This window comes from Pipistrellus hanaki, assembly GCF_964339955.1.
Source record: "Pipistrellus hanaki genome assembly, chromosome: 3".
In the NCBI taxonomy this organism is placed as follows: domain Eukaryota; kingdom Metazoa; phylum Chordata; class Mammalia; order Chiroptera; family Vespertilionidae; genus Pipistrellus; species Pipistrellus hanaki.
In genome coordinates this window covers 155,686,854-155,711,012 of record NC_140505.1, presented here as the reverse complement: position 1 = coordinate 155,711,012, position 24,159 = coordinate 155,686,854, and the positions used below count along the sequence as shown (strand labels likewise).

The following is a 24,159-nucleotide window of genomic DNA, read 5'->3' as shown; positions in this document are numbered from 1 at the left end:
TGGCCTCCACAAGATGGCCAGCAGAGGAGGGCAGTTGTGGGTAATCAGGCCAGAGGGGAGAGCAGTTGCGGGGAAACAGCCCTGCAGGGGAGGGCAGTAGGGGTGACCAGGCCTGTAGGGGAGGGCAATTGGGGATGACCTGGCTGGCAGGGGAGAGCAGTTAGGGGTGACCAGGCCTGCAGGGGAGGGCAATTGGGGATGACCTGGCTGGCAGGGAGAGCAGTTAGGGGTGACCAGGATGGCAGGAGAGGCAGTTGGGGGGGACCAGGCCTGCAGGGAAGGGCAACCAGGCCAGCAGTGGAGAGCAGTTAGGAGTGACGAGGCTAGCAGGGGAGGGCCATTAAGGGGTGACTGGGCCGGCAGGGGACAGCAGTTGTGGGGTACCAGGCCTGCAGGGGAGGGCAGATGGGGGGACCTGGCCTGAAGGGGAGGGTCGTTGGGGTCGATCAGGCTGGCAGAGGAGTTGTTTGGGGGTGAACGGGCTGGCAGGCAGAAACGGGTAGGGGCAATCAGGCAGGCAGGCAGGGAAGTGGTTGGAAGCTAGCAGTCCTGAATTGTGAGAGGGATGTCCAACTGCCCGTTTAGGCCTGATCTCATTGGGATTGGGCCTAAACGGGCAGTCGGACATCCCTTGAGGGGTCCCAGATTGGAAAGGGTGCAGGCTGGACTGAGTAACATCCTCCCTGGTGTATGAAATTCATGCATGAGGGTGTGAGAGGATATCTAATTCAGATTTTGATTTTCATTTCCCCAGTATTAGTGATGTTGAACATCTTTTCATGTGTCTGTTAGCCATCAGTACATTCAGATTTTGTACCCATTTTTTAATTGGATTGTTTGTTTGTTTTGTTGTTGAGCTATATGAATTCTTTGTATGGTTTGTTTATTAACCTCTTTTCAGATGTATAATTTTCAAATATATTTTCCCATTCACTAGGTTGCCTATCATTTTGTTTATGCTTTCCTTTGCTTATTATTTTGATGTAGTCATTTATTTCTGCTTATAATTCTCTTACTGTTGGAGTCAAATCTACAAATGACACACTAAGACTGATATCAAGGAGCTTATCCCACATGCTTTCTTCTATGAAATACAGAGAAGGAAAGTTTTAATATATTCTGATTATTTATGATTATTTATGATGTAAGATAGTGGCTTAATTTCATTTTTTAGCATGTGGCTATTCAGTTTTCCCAACACCATTCTTTGAAAATACTTTCCTTTCTTTATTGTATGTTATTGGATCTTTTGCTATAAATAAGTTGTCTATATTCGTGTGGCTCTATTATTGTATTATTTATTTGTGTTACAATTGTAAGCCTCCTTTTGCCCATCTCATATGTTCATCAGAAATATTGTCTTGTAATTTTTCTTTTGTTTTGTCTTTTTTCTGGTTGTTGGTATCAGGATAATGTTGACCATATAAAAAGAATAAGTAAGCATTCCCTTCTCTTTATTTTTTGGAAGAGTTGAGAAGGATTGGTATTAAATCTTTGGTTGCTTAATGGAATTCACCAATGAAGCAGTCTGGTTCTGGACTTTTGTTTTCTGGGAGTTTTTTTTATTACTGTTTTAAACTACTTACTAGTTATTGTTCTCTTCATATTTTCTATTTCATGTTTCAGTCTAGGAAGGTTGTGTGATTCTGAGAATTTATGTTCTCTAAGTTTTCTCATTTGAAGGCTTATAGCTGTTTGTAGAAGTCAGCTGTGATCCTTTATATTTCTGTAGTATCTGTTGTAACTACTCTTGTTTCTGATTTTTATTTATTTGAAATTTCTCTCTTTGTTTCTTAGTGAGTCTAGCTAAAGGTTGTCAATTTTGTTTACCTTTTCAAAATACAAGTTCTTAATTTTATTGATTTTTTTCCTGTCATATATTAGTCTCTATTTTATTTATTTCCTTTGATTTCTTCCTTGAGCCAATTGTTTCTCAGTAGCATATTGTTAATCTCCATCTACTTGTGATTTTTCCAGTTCTCTTTTTGTAGTTGATTTGTATTTTCTGACCATTGTCATTACAAAAGATACTTGATATGATTTCAGTCTTCTTAAATTTATTGAAAGTTGTTTTATTTTAGCATATGGCCTTTCCTTGAGAATGTTCTGTGTGCATTTGAGAAAATTGTTTATTCTGATGTTTTTTAATAGAACGTTCTGTATATATCTATTAAGTTCATTTGGTTTAATTTGTCATTTAAGATTGAGTTTTCCTTTTATACTTTGTCTGGATTATGTAAATGCTATTAAAGTCCCATCTTATTATTGTGTTGCTGTCAATTCCTACCTGGAGGTCTTTTAATATCTTTTAATAATTGCTTTATATATCTTGATGCTTCCATGTTGGATACATTGTATTAATAAATAGGCCTTCCTGATGGATTGTAACCTTTATCATTATATAATATCCATGTTCGTCTTTTGTTACCTTTAACTTGAAGTCTATTTTGTCTTTGATAAGGATATCTGTATTCACTTTCTTTTGGCTAACATATGCTTGGAGGATCATCTTTTATCCATTCACTTTAAGCCTGCTTGTCTTTAAAGCTGAAATATGTCTCTTGAAGGCAGCATATAGTTGGGTATTATTTTATAAACTATCTAAGCACCTCCAATCCAGGAACATGCCCTTGACTAGTATTTGAACCAGAGACCTTTTGGTGTGCGGGCTGACATCCTATCCACTGAGAAACACCGGCCATAGCACAATTAACAAGTTTTTAATCAGTTACCCTCCTTGTAAATATTTGAATTACATTTAGAATTAAGATTGTACTAGAATTAAAATTAGAATTATATTGAAAAAATGTTTTACTTTTAAATGCCACTTACCAGTTTGTTTTTTTCTATCAAATAAATAGGGATGTCACCAATCTTTACAAATACGCACTATTCATTGGGTCTACATATCTTAGAGAGTTCAAAGTAGCTACCTGTATATAAATTAATTAATTGAATTATAATTTACACTCAAATTGTATCCTAATTTTTTTAGTAAGTTGAATACATGATACTTGTAACCAAAAATTAGTATCTAATCAAAACATAAATCAAGAAGTTTTTAAATGATCAACCAAAAAATAATTCAAATTAATGATGGATTAATTTCAGTAATAAAAGTTCCTTTCTTCTAAGTACTGAATTCTATATGATAGGTTTTTTAAAATCCCTCTGTAAAACCTTATATCCCAGGAGAGAAAATTACATTGAATACACAAATTTAGTATGAAATTTAAAAGCTAGTATTTTGCATCTTTGGCTCTCATAAGTTTTCCATATCATTTAATGGAAAATGAATAATTCCTTAATGAATTTAGAATTTACTAATATAATCTGTACAATACAGAAGAGAAGTTTAACACAAAAATCTATAAAATTTTTAAAATATATTTAATTTTTTTGAGAATCATATAGGTACCTGCAAGTGTACCTATGTTTGGTTTCAAACTCCCTTGAATATTATAACATCTAGATAAGAAAGGAATTGCAAACTATAACACTATATGGATCAAATATGGCTTGCTCCTTATTTTTTATAAATAAAGTTTGATTGAAATAGCCACATCCATTCATTTATGCATTGTTCTTTGGCTGGTTTCATTCTGTGATAGCAGAGTGAGTAGTTGAGAGAGACCATTGGGCCCACAGCCCTTTAAAATATTTATATATATATATATATATATATATATATATATATATATATATATATTTAATATGCCTCATTACAAGTAGATAATAGGAATTCCTTAGATGCTATACTATCGCATACTATAATAGATTCTTCTCTTGATACTAATTGCCAGATAAGGCATTATAATATATTAAATCTAGTCATTAGTGCCATAAACTTTATTTTAGACTGAAGAAGATGTAGGGGGAAAAACACGATATGGGTTAAGACCACATCCCTTGACACTTCCCAAGGGAGGAAGAATTTGTAGTTCATAATGACCTATGGCCCTTGGATTAGAATGAAGTATTCCAACCCATCCCACAAGTTTAGACTGTTATACATGAGCTTCCTATGAGGGAGGAAGTGTGAATAACATTCGGCAAGCAACAGCTACTCACAGCCAAGCAGTGATTCCTAAAAAATAAAATCTCTTCCAAATGTAATAAAAGATTATTTTTTTTCCTCTTAAGAACCTGAATGATGGCCTGTATTTTCTAAATCACCTCCAGGAAAATAATCTTCATTTTAGAGGATTCTTTTAATTTAGATCTTTAGAGAGGAATAATAAGTAATTACCACCTTTACTTGAAATGTCCTATGGTCAAAGCATTATCAGAATTTCTTAATTGTAAAAAGACTCATTTAATCCAATTTTGCCACAATATTCTTGAGTGTTTACATCACAAACTATTTATAAAAAAGGCAATATTTGGCCAAAATGAACTCTAGTTTCTGATCAGTTCTACAGTTACTTGAATTAAAAAAAAATAACATGTCAGAATTATTTTGTCCTTTAAAATATATCTAAATACACAAGTCATTATTACAAACAAGTTTTTTTATATAGAAAATTAAGATTGAATCATAATCCCAAATTTTTCTGTTGAAAACCTTTCTTTTTGCTATGTTTGAAGTTATGTTGATGTGCAGAAGTATTTTAAAATTAATTTTATTCTATTTTAGCATAGAGTTATTAAACAGTATGACCCCAGTCTGACACTTAACTTTAGTGGGTCTTTGTTCTTAATACTGTCTGTTAGATAGAAAGGAGAAATAATTGTCATTTGTAAGAAATATGCAATTATTAGACAACAATTCTGGCTTTGCACTCTATCTATAAAAGTTTCTTATAAAACATTTATAAATATAACTTTCCCTATGTACTTTAAATAATTGGACTATAGAAATTATGTCTATAGGATGGTAGGCTTACTGCATAATTGATTAATATTCTTTTAAACTATCCTGAATACTTATAAATATCTGTTGCTTCCCATTTTTTTTTCAAGTATATAAACAGTTAAGAAATTAGTTGTCATTTGTGTCTTTTAAATGAAACTCTTGAAATTACTATCTTATTTTGTTCTATTATCAAAATATTTTTCAATAGAAAGGAGATGGTATTATCACTAAAAGACACTTTGTAGTTTTTAAATTTGATCTCTGGTTTATTGTATAGTTGTTTTTTATCATATATATCTCCTCATCAATCAGATCTTTGCTTTGAAAAAAAATAACAATTTGTTTTGTAACTAATAGTGTCTTGGAAACAGTATGAAAGAAATCATTTTCTAAGAGATGCAGTATTTTTCTCCTCATGTGAAAACAGAGACAACCTTATGACATTCTGTTCATTGCTGATTCATATGCACGGACATGACCTCTCTCTGCCCTGTCTTGCTCACTCTTTAAAGGAAGCCGATTATTTAATATATGTGCACTCTAGCCTGAAACAGAGGAAAAAGATACATCATTTATTATCACCACATGGTTTTTAAACGAAATCCACTAGATTATGGGTGAGTCACATATCTGACTTAGTCTTCTACTAAATTGTCAGACTTTGACTAAATTGTTAGGCTGTATTTATCTTTTTTAAACAAGGAATACTGTCTAAAAATGGGTGATCAAGACCAATTTTGCCAGCACTTCTTTTACATCTCTAGAATTGATGTGCCAGTGTACAGCTTTTCTTGTTCTTTTTAAAGATATTTAACCTCCTACATGAATTTCCTAGCAATTTTTCATTCATTTCTGTCATCGTTGACTGTTTCAATTGAGATTCCATGATCCTCAGTTTTACTAGTATACATAAGGATTCAGTATTCACATCGGTTTTCCCCCAAGAGCTAATTTTTATCATTGCTTCCCTTTATCAGAGAATTTCAGATTAACCTCACATTAAAATCCTATAAATATTTGACTATAGATTTTATTTTTAAATTCGGATTGAATTTCTAATTTTAAGTAACAAGCTGACTCTGGTTATCAGAAAGGGGAGTTATTTATTCATTAAGAGTTATTTATATGGGAGAAACAGGCTTTGAAGCTCAGCTTCCAGAAGCAAAACCCAAATCATGACATAGAATAAACCTGATGAGGAAACCTCATTGCTGTTGCTTCCCCACCGCCCACTAAAGAAAACTGTGGTTGCGTCCACTTCCCCACTCCTGTCACCTGTCTGTCACTAACTCCATCTCACAACTTCTGCTTCTCCCAAAGGCCAAAGTCACTACCACCACCCTCACCAGCAAAGATGGTCCCACATGAGTTTCACTCTTCAAATTTGGGAAAACCCTGATTGGCAGAACTTTGATCACATGTCTACCTACTAAGCACAAAATAACTTAATAAAACCTCGCGTTCTATCTTGCAATGAGTAATTCCCCTGAAGTGTTTTCAAAAACTGCTAAAAGAAGAAAGTATGACAAATGTATACTGACATACATGGCTATTCAACATCAGTATACACTTTTTGCTAATACTTAAAGGCTTAAGTACACCCTTCTTTCATTCTTAAACATAATAGCAATATCAATGAAAATAGTAATAAACCACTTTATCTTTTATAAAACAAAATATGCTTACAGAGTGAATGGCCTGAAGTCTCTTGTGGCATCTAACTACAGGCAAGTATTGCTGAGTGTGTCCATGATCTGATCATGCAACATCTGCTGTCAGAACCTTCTCATGTCTCACTTCACATATGTCACAATCACTTACAATAGCTTGCTACCAAGCATGCCTGATTTAAAAGTTGGCTGAGCGTAGTCAGCATGGCTCAGTGGTTGAGAGTTGACCTATGAATGAGGAGGTCACAGTTTGATTCCTGGCACATGCCTAGGTTGTGGGCTCAGTCCCCAATGTGGGGTGTGCAGGAGGAGCCTATCAGTGATTTTCTCTCATCATTGATTGTTTCTATCTCTCTCCCTCTCCCTCCTCTCTAAGATCAATAAAAATATACTTAAAAGTCAGGTGAATCAGCCCTAACCGGTTTGCCTCAGTGGATAGAGCATCGGCCCCCGGACTGAAGGGTCCCAGGTTTGATTCCAGTCAAGGGCATATACCTTGGTTGCGGGCACATTCCCAGTAGGGCGTGTGCAGGAGGTAGCTGATCAATATTTCTCATCGGTGTTTTTAACTCTCTATCACTCTCCCTTCCTCTTGGTAAGAAATCAGTAAAATACATTAAAAAACAAAAAAAAGTCAGGTGAATCAGCTAAACCAAGTTAATTTTAGACAGATCAGGTCACATTTGTTTTACAGTCAAATATACAAACTCTAACAGCACTTAGTGGGATAAATGCTGTTTTTCAAAGGGACCAAAATTTCTTGTCTGATGACTTTGTTATGAAACCTAAGAGATCTCTGCTACAATTCCTTTATCACAACTACCAGACACCACCGCAAGCTTGTCAAACTTTTAAATAAAAGAGGCATGCAGCCTGCTGGCCATGAGTTTGGCATGCTTTGTCATCCTGATGCGCTATCAGTAGTTCTAGCACCCATTGAATCTGTTGGTCATGAAGACCAGGTAGATGGCCTGTAGCCTGGACTAACTAGGAGCCTCTTATTTTTTGCTCTGGATTTCACCCACAGCTAACGGCTTAAGGGGCACTTTTTAAGTAGGTCAAAACAGGATTGCTAAAGTGATACATATTACCTTCAAAGAGGTCCACAGAGCACTATTGCTTCTTTCCTAGTTGCAGGAGGTGCAAGTGCAGAAAATTATCTTTAACTTTGTAGCCATGCTCAGACCCTCAGAACCTCACTGAGGAGAAGTTCTAAAATATTCATTTGATGTATCTCACACCTTATTGCACTCACATGGGACGCATAAATATGTTTTATGTAACTTTTTTTTACAAAAAATTCTTGAGTACTTATTACTTCCTGCTTTCCGGGTCCTGGCGACATATGTCTTCAATGTAGTTGTCTTGTGTGATGGTGAGACAGTAATGGTCTTTGTGTATATATATATACTGTGGTTCAGAGCCAAATAATTTATATAACCCTGGGATGAAACAGTTTCTTGTTCTTCCTGTCATGAAAACAGCTGTTATAGGTGTTCTCCATCTTTAGGTTAGAGGGAAAAAGCTTTTGCCAGATTAATAGTCATACACCTGGTGCTAAGAGTGCTAGTAAAGAATGTACCTCTGCAACAGCTGTGCTTGAAATCACTGTCTGATTAATTCTCCAGCCATCTATTCTCCTTCTCCAGTGCCAGCTGTGTTTAGGGCTCTACTGGGCTGCATATGAGGCAGATTTGGTTAAACTCCATTCATCATTTGATTCCCACAGGCATCTTTTCTGATCACTAGTCCACAGTGGTATTGTAGATCCCCAGTTTTAGTGTTAGTTAACACAACAGTGCCCAAAAGACCTGGTGCTTCCCTTTCTCCAGCACAGTTACCTTGCTGAGGAAGGCCACACTGATAGTTTACGGTTGATACCTATGATGTCATCACAAGGACTTGCATTCTTTCCTTCACTCATAAAACTCTGGGTCTCTGAATTGACTTAGGGCTAGAAATTGGAAAAGACATTTCAAATTTTTGTTCCAGTGGCTCAAATCAGGCCTCCAGTTTTCAAACCTAAATCTTACAGCTTTACTACATTGGAGCATTTGCCTGCCTATATGTTTGGTTCATACAGATCATCTGGTCAAGTAGCCAAGCCAATGGTCACTGCAAGTCAAAGAATTCTGATTGCAGCTTCGTTCTGCTAGTAATAACAGTAACCATTTCCTCCTGCCTCATGCATAGAAGTGCTGCTACCTGACTCTGCCACCTCAGCATCCCATTATGTACATTGAAACAACATTACCCATGAGCACTCCTGGGTTATAGAAGGTGGACAGTGTTGTTCACTGATGCAAGCTTTTCCCTCCCAGGGAACATGTTAGGGAGCAGTTCTTGATGGTGTGATTCTTGCCTCAAAGTGAGAATTTAGGATTGTGGGTATTTCATTGTCTGCTCTAAAGTTGCCCTATGCAATTAGAAGCAACTAATTTTGTCTTTGAATTCTTCATATTTTTGTCCACGTTGCTTGCCCTCTTTGGTCACTTCATTTCAGGATACTATAGTTAATAATCTTTACTTTGTTACACATAAATGGGCTGCCAGATTATACCTTTTATTTTTTAGAAAAGCCATCAGCCTTTACAGAATCTGATGACTAATAAGAGATCTCTCTGATTTTCCTGAGGTTATATTGCTTTCAACAACTTCTAGCAGGCATTTAGTATCAACCAAGGTTCTTCCCTTAAGCTGCAAAGATGCCTCTGGCTAGTTGTGCAGCAGAAAAGTTCATTAAAAAGAAATTGAGTAGTTGTCCAAATTGTTGAGAGCTGGAAAACCAGGATCAAGGTTAGGCTTCCATAAATAACCCAAAACTTGCTTAAAGCTATGTCTCCCTTTGCTGCAACATTCTCATCAAATTTTATGAGAACCCACTGCTAAACACTGTGATGCTTGACATCCTTATGAACAAAACGAATGCTGTAGAGAGCATCCTTCCTCAAATTGCTTACTTCTGATTCATTGACTGATTAGTGGATCCTTGGGAGTAGAGCAGGCTAGGTAACTGAGTGTTCTGGGTTTTACCTAGGCAAGTCCTACCTCATAAGACTAGACATTCATCAAACCTAGAAAGCGTATCAAAAATTAGAGAATGTTACAAATGGCCACTACATACTTTGAGAATTTTTTCCTAGTTGCTATAGTTACTGTAGAAATATTTTTCCAGTTTTTTTTTTATCTCTTGGCTAATTCTAAAAACAATCCTTTGAAGTTAAACTAGGTGAGTTTTATTCTTACTAACACAGGGTTTTAGCAACCACCAGGTTCATGTGTCAACTTGTAAAAGTTTGCCACTTGGCCACCACTATTTCCTTATTTTACAAATAATCTGAGGTTTTTGCAGTTATGCCTAAATTATGTGACTCTATTCAGAGTATATGCAATATTTTGGGCAGATAAGGTTTTATTTCCATGTACGCATGCTAAAAATAGATAATTTTATGAGGTATAATTAATATATTTTTAAGTGCTTGTGTTTTAGTTATTAAATTGTCTATGAGTCAATATTAGTTTGCCCCTAATAATTCAGGGACATCTTATGTACATTGGATATAGCACTAGTTTTTATAGAATGATGGCCACAAAGGTTAGCAAAGTAAAAAGGGCTTCAGTAACCTGTTTTTCTACTGAATTTGCCTAAATTAAGTTTTAGTTGTCTTTTGTGTCCTTGGCACCCTCTTTGTTCTCTATATTTCACACTCTTTATCAGTGGATCTGTTTCTTCTACCCTCCTCTCCTTTTTCTTGTTATCCAACCTGTTATCCATAGCATCTGCTGTTTTTGCAACTCTGATTCCACTAAAGAAAACATTGAAAAGCTAGATAGCAAAGTACTGTTTATCAAATTAAGTCATATATGTTCTGAGCCTGTAAAAGAAGAGGCTTCAGTCTTTATGACTGTTTTCACTGGTCCTTTTCACTTCTGTCTTCCTTTGAGATTTTGGGTTGTTACAGAAGATTATCACTGCTTAAAACCTGTTTGTTAGTCTAACAGCGTTTCCCAAACTTTTGACATATGTGTACCCCTTCTATAATTTTCGTAATGCTGAGTACCCCTCGTACTCATGAGAACGTAGAATTAGGCGCAGCTAAGCACGGTGCAGTGCATATCCCCTTCAAACTCCCAAACTCCCGTGCAAGGAGTACCCCCACCAAACTCTTCCCATACCCCTGGGGGTACGCGTACCACACTTTGGGAAACACTGGAGTTTCAATGTTAGATCTCTCCAACCCATTTGAGTCTTTTCCAAATGAAGTTTCTAATATAGATGACTTTCTAACCATATGATTTGAAGTACAGTATTTTAGGATAAATTCTGTATCTAGTATTCATTGTACATTGGGATTGAATCATGAAATAATCAATGACTTCCTTGTCATCATGATTTTTCATAGTTTGCATGTATGTTGTGATTATTACCTTATATATTAGGAACATATTTATCATAGTTTCTTTGCCATTTTACTAAGAATTTTAATGTCTGATTTTTATTAATCTTTGAGGATATTTGGCATATAAAATACCTTTGTTGTTTAGTTTTTCCTTTATAATTTAGTATATTTATTCACTTAAATTTTAGTGTGACTATAATGTATTCAGCACTTTGCTTTTGTCCTCAATATTTATCCCATTCCTGTGGTTCACATTTTCCTTTTCTTATGTATCATGTTGAAAAATGAAAATATCTTGTCTGGGATGGAGTTTAGCCACTGGACTAAACAAACAAGCTCTCCTTCTGCTCTTAGTTTATTTTAGTGGTTAAATTACTAAAAAATGATGTTAATAAAAAGTTTTCATCTACCTTTTTTATTGTATACTTTCATAGTAAAAATATTTTCCTTTCACCTCTCCCACCAAATGCAACTTGTTCACTCATATTTTTTTTTATTTTTTAAATTCTCACATCAGTTGTCCATGAGATAATGAAAGTAGCATGACATTCAAGAATTTTAAGTCCTTGAATTTAGTGAAAAAAATTAAGCCACTTAAACAGAGTTTCTAAACCTCACAAGGAATCTATGATAGGCTACTTAGGGTATGTTCTTCTCACTTTAGTGGGAGAAGCAGGAGAGAGAATACCCAAGCATGTAAACACTTGCAAGTTTCTGATTGTGTCATGTCTCTGACATCTGTTAGCCAAAGCAAGTCACATGGCCAAACCCAAGGTCAAAAGGCAGAGAGGTACATTCCACCCACCATGAAGCCAGCATGTTGCACCATCTAATGTAATATCAATAGAGTGGAACAGTCTCTGCCTCCCTCGTAGATGGGGAGAAATAATGGATGAATAGTTGCTGAACAATAAGTTACTCCACCATATCACCCAATCTCAGTTAGCAACCCCCTCTCCTACTACCCTTACTTTATCATATTACTACTCTGCTTTATTTTTTCTTAACACTTATCATTATCTGAAACTATTTTAATACGGTAGTTTGTTACATTTTCAATCAATTGACAGATATTATCAAATACGTAATGTGTTTTAGGTGATACTCTACTAACAGGGATAAATCAGTAAGTAAGGCAAAAATCCATGTTGTCTGTCTCCACTAATACATAAGCTCTGACACAGAAAGGATCTTTCTTATTTTGCTCACCACTCTACTAGTATTTTCAGTATCTAGAATAATCCTGGCACATAGCACAGGCTCAATAAAATTTGGTTCAGGAATGAAGGAATGCCATTAAACAGTTATGTAATCTAATCCATTTGCTTAGATCCCATGCTTATTAAGCAACTTTCTGATTATGACTTGTTTACAACCTAGTGAGTTTTTATAGTCAGTTTTGTGAACTTGAGTTACTCCAAGTCTTCTCTTCAGAGAAAGATTTATGCTTAGTATTTTGGCAAACCTGGGATTGATACCTGCACAGTTGAAAACCAATCCTTAAATGTAGTATACTCACCAGGGTAAAACCATCCTGAGAAACTTCTTAAGAATTAGACACCATTGGTGAAGTATACATTTAATTCCCTTCTAAATAGTACAGCATATTAAAGATAATGCATTTTTACATGGAATGTATGACATCCAGTGCCTCATGAGGTTCTGCTCACTTTACATACATTATATTATTTGCTTCAAGATTTCTACCCACAGTAGTTTTGATGATTAAATATTAATTCTTTTTTTGCTAGGCTCATGCATGGCAAGTACAAAGGGTGTGGTGAAGAGCTAAATTCATTCATAGATACCATTGCCACATTTTGAGTCTTGAAAATCCATGTTACTCATTTGCTTTGGGCTTTTAAAGCTCTGTTTCAGGAACTCTGTCTTGCTTGGCCAGTGTGACTCAGTGGTTGAGCATCAACCCATGAACCAAGAGGTCAGTGGTTCAATTCCTGATCAGGGTCCATGCCCAGATTGTGAGCTCCATTCTCAGTAGGGAGTGAGGGGTGCAGGAGGCAGCCAATTTATATTTCTCTCTCATCTGTCTCTCTTTCCCTCTCTCTTTTCCTCTCTAAAGTCAATAAAACATATTTTTTTTTAAAAAGAACTCTGTCTCAGAGCATGTATATACTATATAAAACCAAGCAAAAACTTAACAAAAGATTTTCCCATAGATCTGTTCCTTAGGGATTTAAACTACATTATCAAGAGTCAACAAAGGAATATTCCCCACCAAACATCTCTGAAGCTATAGTTGTTTTATTTTTACACTCAACCTATTAGTGTCTGATAGTATATGGTTTGACCAATCTCACATTTCAGACAAAACTAGGTATACCAATTCTCATATATACTGTAGGTTCTTAGAATTTTTTTCATTCTTTAGGCCATGAAAAAAATTAGATGTCATTAACATAGTGATCTAAGTTCTATATTTTCACTGGTTGAAGAACATACTATAAGTAAATATAGTGATTCATAAGCCTATCTAATAAAGAGGGAATATGCTAATTGCCCATCACACCCTCACAAAAATAGCAGCGCCCACAGCCAATAATGAGGGAATATGCTAATTGAATGCCACTCCCTCAAATGTGGCAGTGCTCACAGCCTTAGCCCCACCAGGGCGGCAGGTGCACAGCAGCCAGGCCTGCCCCCAGATAGGTCTGCCCATGCCACACACTTCCCTCAAGAGTCCCCCAGTCCTCTCAGGCCCCCAGCCGCCCAGGACCACTAGAATCTCAGGTAATCAAGGTGGTCCAAGGTTTGCGCTGCCAGCAGTGGCAGCAGCAGAGGTGTGATGGGGGTGTAGCCTTTCCCTAATTGCCAGGTCACCTCTCACCCCAGAGGGCTCCCTGACTGTGAGAGGGGACAGGCCGGGCTGAGGGACAACCCCCTTCAGTGCATGAATTTTCATGCACCGGGCCTCTAGTAAAATATAAGTGATTATGAAATATTTAATAGAATTGGTAATGCAGCACTGTTGAAAAATAACAAAGAAGATTTTGTACAGTCTTACCAAGAAAATATTTCCCAATATTTTTATTGCCAAAAGAGCATTGAGTTCTGAGGGATAAATTTTTCTTACCCTATTTAGTCATTAGCATATGCTCATTGAATATTTATATACTACTAATTATATACTATAAACAAGGCAGATATCACTCTTAATTTCAGGGCTTATAGCCTATTAAGGATATGGGAAAACAACAGGAATTGCCACACCTATGACAGTACTAGGAGACATGGGGCAGGGTGGTATAGAAGCACATGAAATGAGAGAACCTAAGGAAGTCCCCAGATGGTCACAGAACCCATCTCAGTATAATGATGTCTAAGCTAAAACTTCAAGAATTACATCTCTCTGTGTGTATCCAACACTTAGGGGAAGTATCTTTTAAATATATCCACATGCTGACCACATTGATTTCTGTAACCACTCTCCAAGCCATTATCTTCTTTTGTCTGCACAAGTATCCTCCTAGCTGGTATTTTTTCTTCTACTCTTGCACTCCAAAGGTTGTTCTTAATAGAGTAGACAAAGTTATTTTTTGAGATTTAAGCCATATTATGCCAGTCCTCTGCTAGAAGCCTTGAATGGTTCCACCTTGCTCAGAGTGAAAGCCAGAGTCGTTGCAGTGAGCCGTGGTGCCCCACATTATCAGTCCCCCATTTCTTCTCTCACCACCTGAAAACGCCAATCGTAACAGTAAAATACTACACTTTTCACAGGTTTAGAGTGTCATATAATAATTCATTGTTTTTACAAATTTACTAAACTTAATATATGGATGAAATTGAAAAATGAGAATCATGATTTAATAAATACAGTTAAATATACACTGTTTTCTATTGACTTATTATTTTCAGGTAACTTCAGCTATGAGAGCCATTAAAATGAAATGTTAAAATAAACTACATAGAAAGCCAAATTGCTCCATTATAAAGTACTGAATCAAGATTTTGAAATATAATGTAACATTATTCAAGTGCATTAGTCTCCCTTCTTAAAAAGTATGTATCTCATAATATGTATATCATATTAGTATAAAATACAATATTTATAAATTAATAAATAAACATTTCTTTGGAGTACAGAGTTTCTGTTTAAGCCAATTGTTTTCTTCATACTTATGTCTAAAAAAAGCACAGGTAAACATTTTTTTAAAGAGACAGTAGAATGAGGGGAGTACTTCTACATGTGTTAAGAAAGTTTTACTATCGTTTTAAAAACTATAATTATTCAGTCCGCTCTCCCATTTCCTTTAGTTGGAAGATATGTTTGAAAGGAAAAATCGAGTTGTCATAATTGATTATGACATACCTTAGTTGTTTCAATACTAGATACAAAGTTACCTTAATATTCCTAATTCCCTAAGACCTTTGATATAATACAAGACAATATTTATTTCATTTATGTTGTTTTATTGTTGTAAAGTTGATAGGAAACTATAAGCTTAGAGAATATAGTATAGAGCCAATAAGACTTAAAGCAATTCAGAAGATAACTAGATTGCTTAGGGGATAATTAAGAATAAAATAATGTGGAAAGCAACAATGATAGGCTCTTATTTATTCTTTAGAGAACAGATTAGAGATATAATCCATGAGTAAATTCACCAATTAGTCATCTATATATTTATATGATACAGAAGTAATATAAAATGTAGCACTCATTTTTAAGAAGTTTGGGTCATGAGTCTAAATATATATTTTTAAATTATTGTATAAGATAGTACATAGATATTGTAATACATGACTCAGCTTATCACCTCTCTGAGCATTTAGAGCACATGTGTCAAACAAGGCCCGCGGGCCAAATCCAGCCCGCCAGGCCTTGCAATGTGGCCCGCACCGCGCTGTCATCACTGCACTCCGCTGTCAGTTTATGACATTGTCAGTTTATGACTGTTCAGTAAACCATTCGGCCTGCAATTTAGGCTGGATTTTAGATTTTGGCCCCTTCTCTGATTGAGTTCGACACCCCTAATTTAGAGAATAGAACACCAAGAGAGACTGGACGGTAACAGGAAAGAGTGTGTGTAGACCAGGGTTCTTCCTCTAGCATTGAAGAATGGTGGTACACAGTGCTAGATACCTACATAATATAAAGTCTCCCCTCTGCCCTTCCGTAGAACCCAGGATTACTAAAGGCAGCACTGTGCACAGTTATCAACACACAACTCCTCCCTGCAGCCTTAGTTCTAGCCACTGAGGTGCCGAAGGGAGTATATTGAGTGAGGCTTCTTAAAAAGCTGTTGTTTTCCTGGTTAAAAAGGAGAGAGTCCTTTGGCAAATGTACTGTCTTGTCCTTTCTGTTCTTTCCTATCTTGAACATAGACTGATGCCTGAAGGTACAACATTCATCTTATGGACAAAGCTAAAAGTGCATGTGTGTTTGTGTGTGTGTGTGTGTTTTAAAGATTCCTACATGGGTATCTTTAACACACACACACACACACACACACACTTTTAGCTTTGGCCATAAGATGAATGTTGTACCTTCAGGCATCAGTCTAGTGGATTTCATGTGGGAAATAGTGGAAATCACTGAAATACCACATTCTTCCTTACCCATGGGGAATGAATGAATGTTTACTCTGTTTTCAGGGTTCAAATTAGTGTGTTCTAAACATCACAGTATGCTTTGAACTAGGCTGTGAATTACAAAATTAGGTTGGGTTTAAAGAGCAACTACTGAAATAATTTCTGATACTTGAAATGTTTATTACGAATAAAGTTTTATCATAATACATGATGTGGAAATGTCATTTTGATAATTGAGAAGATCTTTGGTGAGTTCTCTTACGTGTTCAGTACAGCGTAATCCATAATATAATGAAATCTTTCACCAGAGTTCTTTACTTCTCACAAAACGTAGAATTGCTAACTAGTAGGCTTAGAAAGAGGGCACACAACTAAGAAGAAAGAATAGTCAAAAGACCACCATGAATCAATAACTTCCTTACCACCAGAGGGTAAAATATTTCCTAGGAAAAAGAATAAATTATATAATCACTAGATATTTCCATTCCCTGTATTTTTTAAGGAAAGATTTGAACCAATTATTAAATTATACACATTGAAATGCTTATGTCACTTAAAAGATTCCAGTGCATATATTTCACTCACTTATAGATCAGGAAAAAAATGCACTGTCTGGCAGATGACTGACTTAAGTGAAGTTTCACATAAGAACTTCTCTATAGCTATAAATTAATCTGTAAGATTATTTTGGAGTTGCCATTTCAGTTTTATAAACTTACTATAAAATGACAGGGGTAATTGTGACATAGAACAACCTAAACTAAACACATTGTAACTGGTAAAAAGCTGCTAAGTCAAACTGAATATGAGAACTGTTACCCATAGTAGTGTCTGCTACTATGTGTGTTCTTTTCTCCTGATATTTTTTTTAACAATAATCTAGTATCTGGCATATTATTCAACAGGAGTCTTTGACCTTCTTAAGTACGTGTTTAGTTTTTCCAAATTTATGCTAAAAAATTGTTCCTCTTTGCCTTTAGAATCCTTTAATCAGAACTGTGGGAAAACTAATGGATCTCTGAATTTTGTATTTCAAGTGATGGGGAAGAACTTATTTTTGTACCCTACACTGGAATGCCATTGACAGAGTGTAATAGTCCTTGGCCTTCAAAGAGTTGTTCTAGGAAGTGAATACTAAAGTAACTCAGAAAATTGCCATTCTATCTCCCCACAGTAAAATAATAATAATAATTTTTAAAAATTTTTTAAAAAATGAAGTGGATCAAAACATCTGTAAAGCAAAAGCCAGGGATTATTCATTTTTTTTCCCTTGTTTAAGAAATAAGCAGTTATACTACCACTCCGCTCTTTGCCTTTAACCCTGATGCCAGGAATGGCAGATTCAGATATACCACACAGAGTCTGACCCTAGCTATACCCCAAGAGCAACCACATCCAAAACCCAGAAGCAAAGCCAAAAATAATGAAAGCCTCTGTATCTGCAGATTCTTATTTAAGATCTCAGGTGAGCCTATAGAATTGTGGATCCAGGCAATCAGACATAAATCAGACATTCCATTTCTTCTTGTTTGGCTTGTATTTCTTGAAGTCCTCTCAAGAACTACTCCAACAGAGAGCAAACAGAGATGGCTGCTTAAGCAGCACCTTTGCTCCACAGAATTTTCTATTAGGTAAACAATCTTCAGTTCCTATGTAGATTTCACTGTGTGTGGATATGCATTAGGGCTAAAACCAAAAGACAAATCAATAATTGAAGATATTTCTAAAAGCAGAGAGGTCACCATATCTTATTTGCACATAATCTAATCAAATAATTAGATTGCTGCTGATGTGAGATATAGTTAAAGAGTTCTTTGATTACAAGTAATAGAAACTAAGTCAGTTTTAAGTTTAGGAGAGGAAATTTTGTTGAAAGGATGTTAGAGGCATGCTCCTTTTTCTGGATTCCTCTTACTCTTGGCTGGACTCTGCTGTTGTAGGGACTTACCTGATGAGATAATTCAAACTTGCATAGATAAGACCACTAAGGTTCTGTTGCCATTTTTTAGACTATGCTGCTGAACTTACCTATTCACAATCAAAATTAGACAAGAGAGTTCCAAGAGATGCCTATATTGGATTACCTGGATGTCAAATATAGTTTTGCCTTTACCTATAATTTAACAATGCCATTTCCTCTTCTTGGTCAGGATCAGTTACCCTTCTTTTCTTCCCTTGCCTACAGTTCTTGGCAAAAGGAGCCTGAAATGACCAGGTGTTAGTAATACCTTAAAGTTTAATGGGACTTATGCTGTGTCCTTTGGTAGAATATCACTCTTCCAGGAATCAGGATGTCTAAAGCCCAGAGTTTGCAGGATTGGAAAGTATAGGTTCTTCAAATCAATTATTAAGAACTAGAGGCTTGGCGCACAAAATTTGTTCACGGGTATGGTCCCTACGCCTGGCCTCCTATCAGGGCTATCTTCCCTAGCTGCCCGCAGCTGGCACTGCCCCTTTCCACCACCCAACCACCTGTTGCCATCAGGTGATAGGTGCCTGATGGTCTGGGTAAGGGACTGAGAGGTCAGCTGTTCTTGGCCACTCGTTGGCCCTGACCCCATCATGGGTGGTGGGGAAAGGGACCAAGAGGTGATCAGTGCACCTCATAGTGACTGGTCCAGCAGTCATTCTGGTGGCTCTGCCATTAGTGTCAATTTGCATATTACCCTTGTATTATATAGGATGATAATAAGTAGGGCTTATTATGTCCTCTTGTCAGCTTTTCTCTTTCAGTTAGAAGTCTTTCCTAATACAATAAATAGTACCAGTGCCTCAAACCAAAATTCTAGAAGTCATCCTTTTTTTATAATACATGTAGTCTTTCAGAAAGAAAGACTATTGTACTCCATAATAATACTGAATTGATCATTTTATCATCATCACTCCATTATGTACTATCTAGTCCATGACAACATTGTCTGTCAGCAGTTCAAATGTGCCTTCCACTGCCTCATTACTGTGTCACAGATCAAGGCACTGTCAATCCTTATCAGTACTACTTGCTTCCACTCTTATGCCCCTTCCCCCTCCTTCAGTGTATTTTCCATCAGCAGTCAGTGATCCATCTTAAAGCATAAATTGGATCATTGCAATACTATAACTGAAATCTTCCTAAAGTTTCCCAAAAATTACCTCTTCAGAAAAGCCATCCCTATTCATGTTAGCTAAAATCACTCTAAGCTTTCCTACCTTTTTTGCCTTGCTTTGTTACCAATGCCTGATTGTTTTTCCTAGCACTTATCTTTAACTAAAATTGCTTTATTTAGGGTTTTAAGTGATTGTTGCCTGTTTCTTCCCAAGAAAAATGACATGCCTTAAAAGAGAAAAAGCTGTGTATTCCCAATATATACACCTGTGTCTGCTACTTTGTAGACATTCAATAAATAGTTGCTGAATAAGTGAGATTGAAGGTCAAAAGCAAGGATTGAGCCTCTGGCTATTCTCTTACTGAAACAGTCGTTTTATTCAGTAGAGTCTGAGAAAAAACTCTGCTTACTTTGTTGTGTTGTTTTATGAAGGACCCCCTGCACTGTGTCTGCATCTCACATGTCAATTTTATGTTGAAAAATAAAATGTGTTGGTATGGTCTTTTGCTGTCATCTTATGCTAGCAGGCTTCTGTCTCCACCATAACCATGAGCATAACTTGTCACTGGCAGATGAGTATGATTTTCAGCCATGAGAAAATAATAAAAGGTACTTAGTTCCAGGGTATTCTAGGATTTCCCATAATGTTTGCAATGAAATAACCTCTGTTCTACCATTTTATGGAAATGGCTCTGAATGTCATTAAAAACACACATGTTTGTGACTAGATGGATTTCAGTACTTAACATCTTGTGTTAATCTTATTTTTTTAAATCTCACTGCCAACCACTTTTGCCTGTTTGGGCCACCCATATTTGGGTTTCTATACATTCTTTTATGAATAGGTTCTTTTTTCCAGTGTATTTTTCTACTACCTTGTGTACAAATATGTTTTCTACCTGCAAGAAAGAAGACACCACACTGAGCACTAGTTTTATGCTTCCCTGTCGAGTTGAATTTGTCAGTGTTTTTTCTTTTCCTAATATGAGAAAACTCTTTAAATCAGTAGAAAGAATATTTTCTGTAGCTCTAGATTACGACTTAAGAGATGAAAAGGTGCATGTCAGGTTAGAAGCAGAGGAAATATGGGTATATTCTCTTGGAGAACTCAAAATTAATACCTCTTCTCTCCCATTTCCGGCATTTCCTTTTGCCATTGACTCTGTCCTGCAAAATGTCTTTCCAGTAGCCAGCTATTTGTCTCACACTATAAAAGCTATTGTGGGATAAAGCAGGATTCATTAAACATCAATAAGGGGCCAAATCCAGCCTGCAGCTTCAGTTTTTAAAATAAAGTTTTAATGGAACACAACTACAACTGTCTGTTTAAATATTATCTATAGCTGGTCACATGCTGTAAGAGCAGAGTTGAGTATGCCCGAAAAGCCTTAAATGTTTTCTGTATAAAAAATAGTTTTCTGATCCCCGTTCTCATAAATTTATAAATTAATGGGACTGGTCATTAAAACATGAAGTAATTGATGAATCAATAAATGCCAAATTTTATAAGGAAGAGAATAGATACTGCAGAAGGGTTATTAGTTGGGAAATACATGCAATTTAGAGAAGGACTGATTATGTTGAAGTACAGAAAGGTTTCTTGTACTGCCTTTCCCCCTTCTGTGCTTATTTTTGGCAAGTCCCAGATACGTTATAAAATTAAAAGAGCCCTACCTGGCTTTGCTCAGTGAATAGACCATTGGCCTGCAAACTGAAAGATCCCAGGTTCCATTCCACGCAAAGGCACATGCCCCTGTTGTGGGCTATATCCCAGTGGAGAACTTGCAGGAGGCAGCTGATCCAGATTCTCTCTCATCATGGGTGTTTCTTTCTCTCCCTCTTCCTTCCTCTCTGAAATCAATGAAAATATATTTTTTAAAATATATATTCAAAACTCTGTTAGAAGAGCTCCTCCCAGCTCTGTGTCCTCATTAATTCTCTCACAGAGATGCACTGCAGAAATAGGCAGGATTTTAGGATAGCAGTATTGTTCATAATCATTTCCCCTCAACTGTGTTTGAGTAACTGAAAGGCCGTGCGAACTATAAAGGAGGGAAATTTTGTGCAAATAGCTAATGTTATTGCATATTCATAGTGTGCCACCTTAGAATGGTGCTTCTCAGCAGGAAAGGTCTGGCTCATTATTTAATGGTAGTGGGTATACAAACCACATTAGAAGTGCTTAATAAGTCTTCACTTCCATTATTTAGAAAAAATTGCATATTTCCTTTCATAGTGCTAGCTATGCTGATGTGAATGAAAATAAGAAAAGCATGTAAGTTGACCGTTGATTGCATCACTCTCAATTATTAAGAAAATACTTGAATTTAGAAAATGCGTAATAGTGGGATTCACAGTAATGTCAAACTAGCTGTTACTTCATCATTGTAGAAACTTTTTTATTTCCATGTGCTGATTATCAGTAATATCCCATTAATATCTTTTAACTACCAAAGAAAAATTAACTGTAATATGTGAAGCTGTTTCTACTAAGCTGCTTTCCTTTATTAACATTTTTATTTTAGTTTAACATAAATGCTAAGAATACCACCCAATAAATGTTCACAAAGGAAGCACACCCGTGTTGCCAGCACTGAGGTCAAGCAGAATATTCCCAACATGCGAGACCACCCTCTCCCCAGGCCTCCTTCCAATCACTGCTCTCCCCCGAAAGGAACCCCTCTCCTGCAATAGGAACATATATTGTAAAGATTGAGATGTTAGCATGTTCTTTTAATAAGTCCACAGACTTCTTTATGCCTTGAAGAACAATCTGGCATTTTAAGAATAGTCTTCTAACACTGAAGTATTTCATGCTAAACATGTCAAAGTGTTTTTTACATCATCATTAATGTGCTTTGACATAATATGAAAGCCTTCAGGGACAGACCATTATTTTATTCTTAAAATAGAGTGAAACTGGGTTTAACTACATGAAAAAGTTCATGATTAAAAACAACAGCAGCAATCAATCTGTTGAGGTTTCACTAGAATGCCCATTAGTCAGTCATGCAATGTTAGCAAGACATGAAGATGTGGAAAGTGAATTTGAATGAATCTTTGTTCTGCCATTGCCCATGCATTTGGGTAATTTTATTTGAAGGGGTTTTCACTAATATCTATGAGAAATTTAATCTCTCCCCTTCCTTTTTCTCTGCTTCAAAGGCTATGATAATCTACACGGGCATTTTCTTATCTACTCTGAATAAATGTATGATGGGAAAAAAAAGGCTTTGAAGAATTTTTTTCTATTAAGAGGTGTTTCCACATCTAATTTTTCTTTGTTTTACTTCATGTCATATGTTTTTACATTACTTAAAACAAACAAACAAAAAGGTCATTGTAATTTTTGCTCCCAAATTTTTAGTTTGGCCTCTAATGGGAGGCCTCCATTGCAGGCTGAAGTGAAAACAGGAATGTGTTGGGTAGGCTTGAGAGCTGAATAAGGAGGAGTGCTTATATTTTCCTAAGGATCTCATTACCGAGAGGCCAAGCCCTAAATGTTACTACCAACACATTTTAACTAACTCTTCTGTTTTATGAAAGAGTACCATCTTATATGTGTATATCTTTAAACAATCTTTAAGTCCCTTTCAATGGCCCTTTAAGCAACCACAGAAAGTTGAACAGTAAATCCTTATCAGATCTGAAGTTCTGTTTTTGTTTGGTATTCTGTGGCACATGTTCATATAACAGTTTTATTTTTTATATCTTCAAAATTAGAAACAACCTTAATGGCCACCAATAGAGAACTAGTGAAATGAATTATGTTACAGTGGAATACTTTTCATCCATTAAGAAGAAGAATATCTATCTGCATTTGTTGATATAATTGTAAAACATTCTGAATCATATTATCCTGTGTATCTAAATACATTTTATTATGTATCTCTTTGTGTATGTTGCATTACAAAATATATTTAAATAACAAAAGACAAAAGTGATTGTCTTTGGGAGGCGGGATGGGAGAAATTTTGCTTCCTGTTTTATACTTATTTTTTAAATATATATGTTATGTCTTAGCTTTAAAAAAAAGAAAAGCAATTTAAATAGACTGCTTTGTTGATCTGTGTCTATCTTTTATATCCAATATTTCAACACTTATTCTTTTAATGTTATATTCCAAATCCTCTCCAGACCCTTGAGTACAGTAGTAGGTTTGACTTGAGAGTACTAGGCAGTAGCAGGCAGGAGTGACGGGCTCCCAGTTGAGCCATGCCATGCTCACAGGGAAATGCTGACCCATGAAGCCAATGCCAAGACTGACAATGGTATCAGGGTCAGGGAGAGTTCTTCAGCTCACTTTCCTATGCATCCAGCTGGGTCTGTTTTGTGGCTTTAATAGGATTAGGGAAACATTTACATTGAGGCTTTAGGAAAGTTTTTATACTGCTCAACTCTCAGAGCAATATAAACACACAGGATTAAGAATGGGATTTATGTAAAGTCAGTAGGTAAAATGAGTGCATGCTTTTTTTTCTCTCCTTGTTCTCTTCTGGCTGAGGGAGGCACCCTGAGACAGTGGGAACAGAAATGTTATATGTAGGCAAGGGCATATTTTTCATGGAGACACAGAGTGATGCATTTATAAGGAAGTT

The 24,159-nt window shown here is 36.1% G+C and overlaps 1 protein-coding gene across 2 annotated transcripts in view; it reads left to right on the top strand.

The window, feature by feature from the left end:
• Positions 1 to 24,159, top strand: part of CCDC91 (coiled-coil domain containing 91) — a 247,348-nt gene that overhangs the window by 204,933 nt on the left and 18,256 nt on the right. The window lies entirely within an intron of this gene.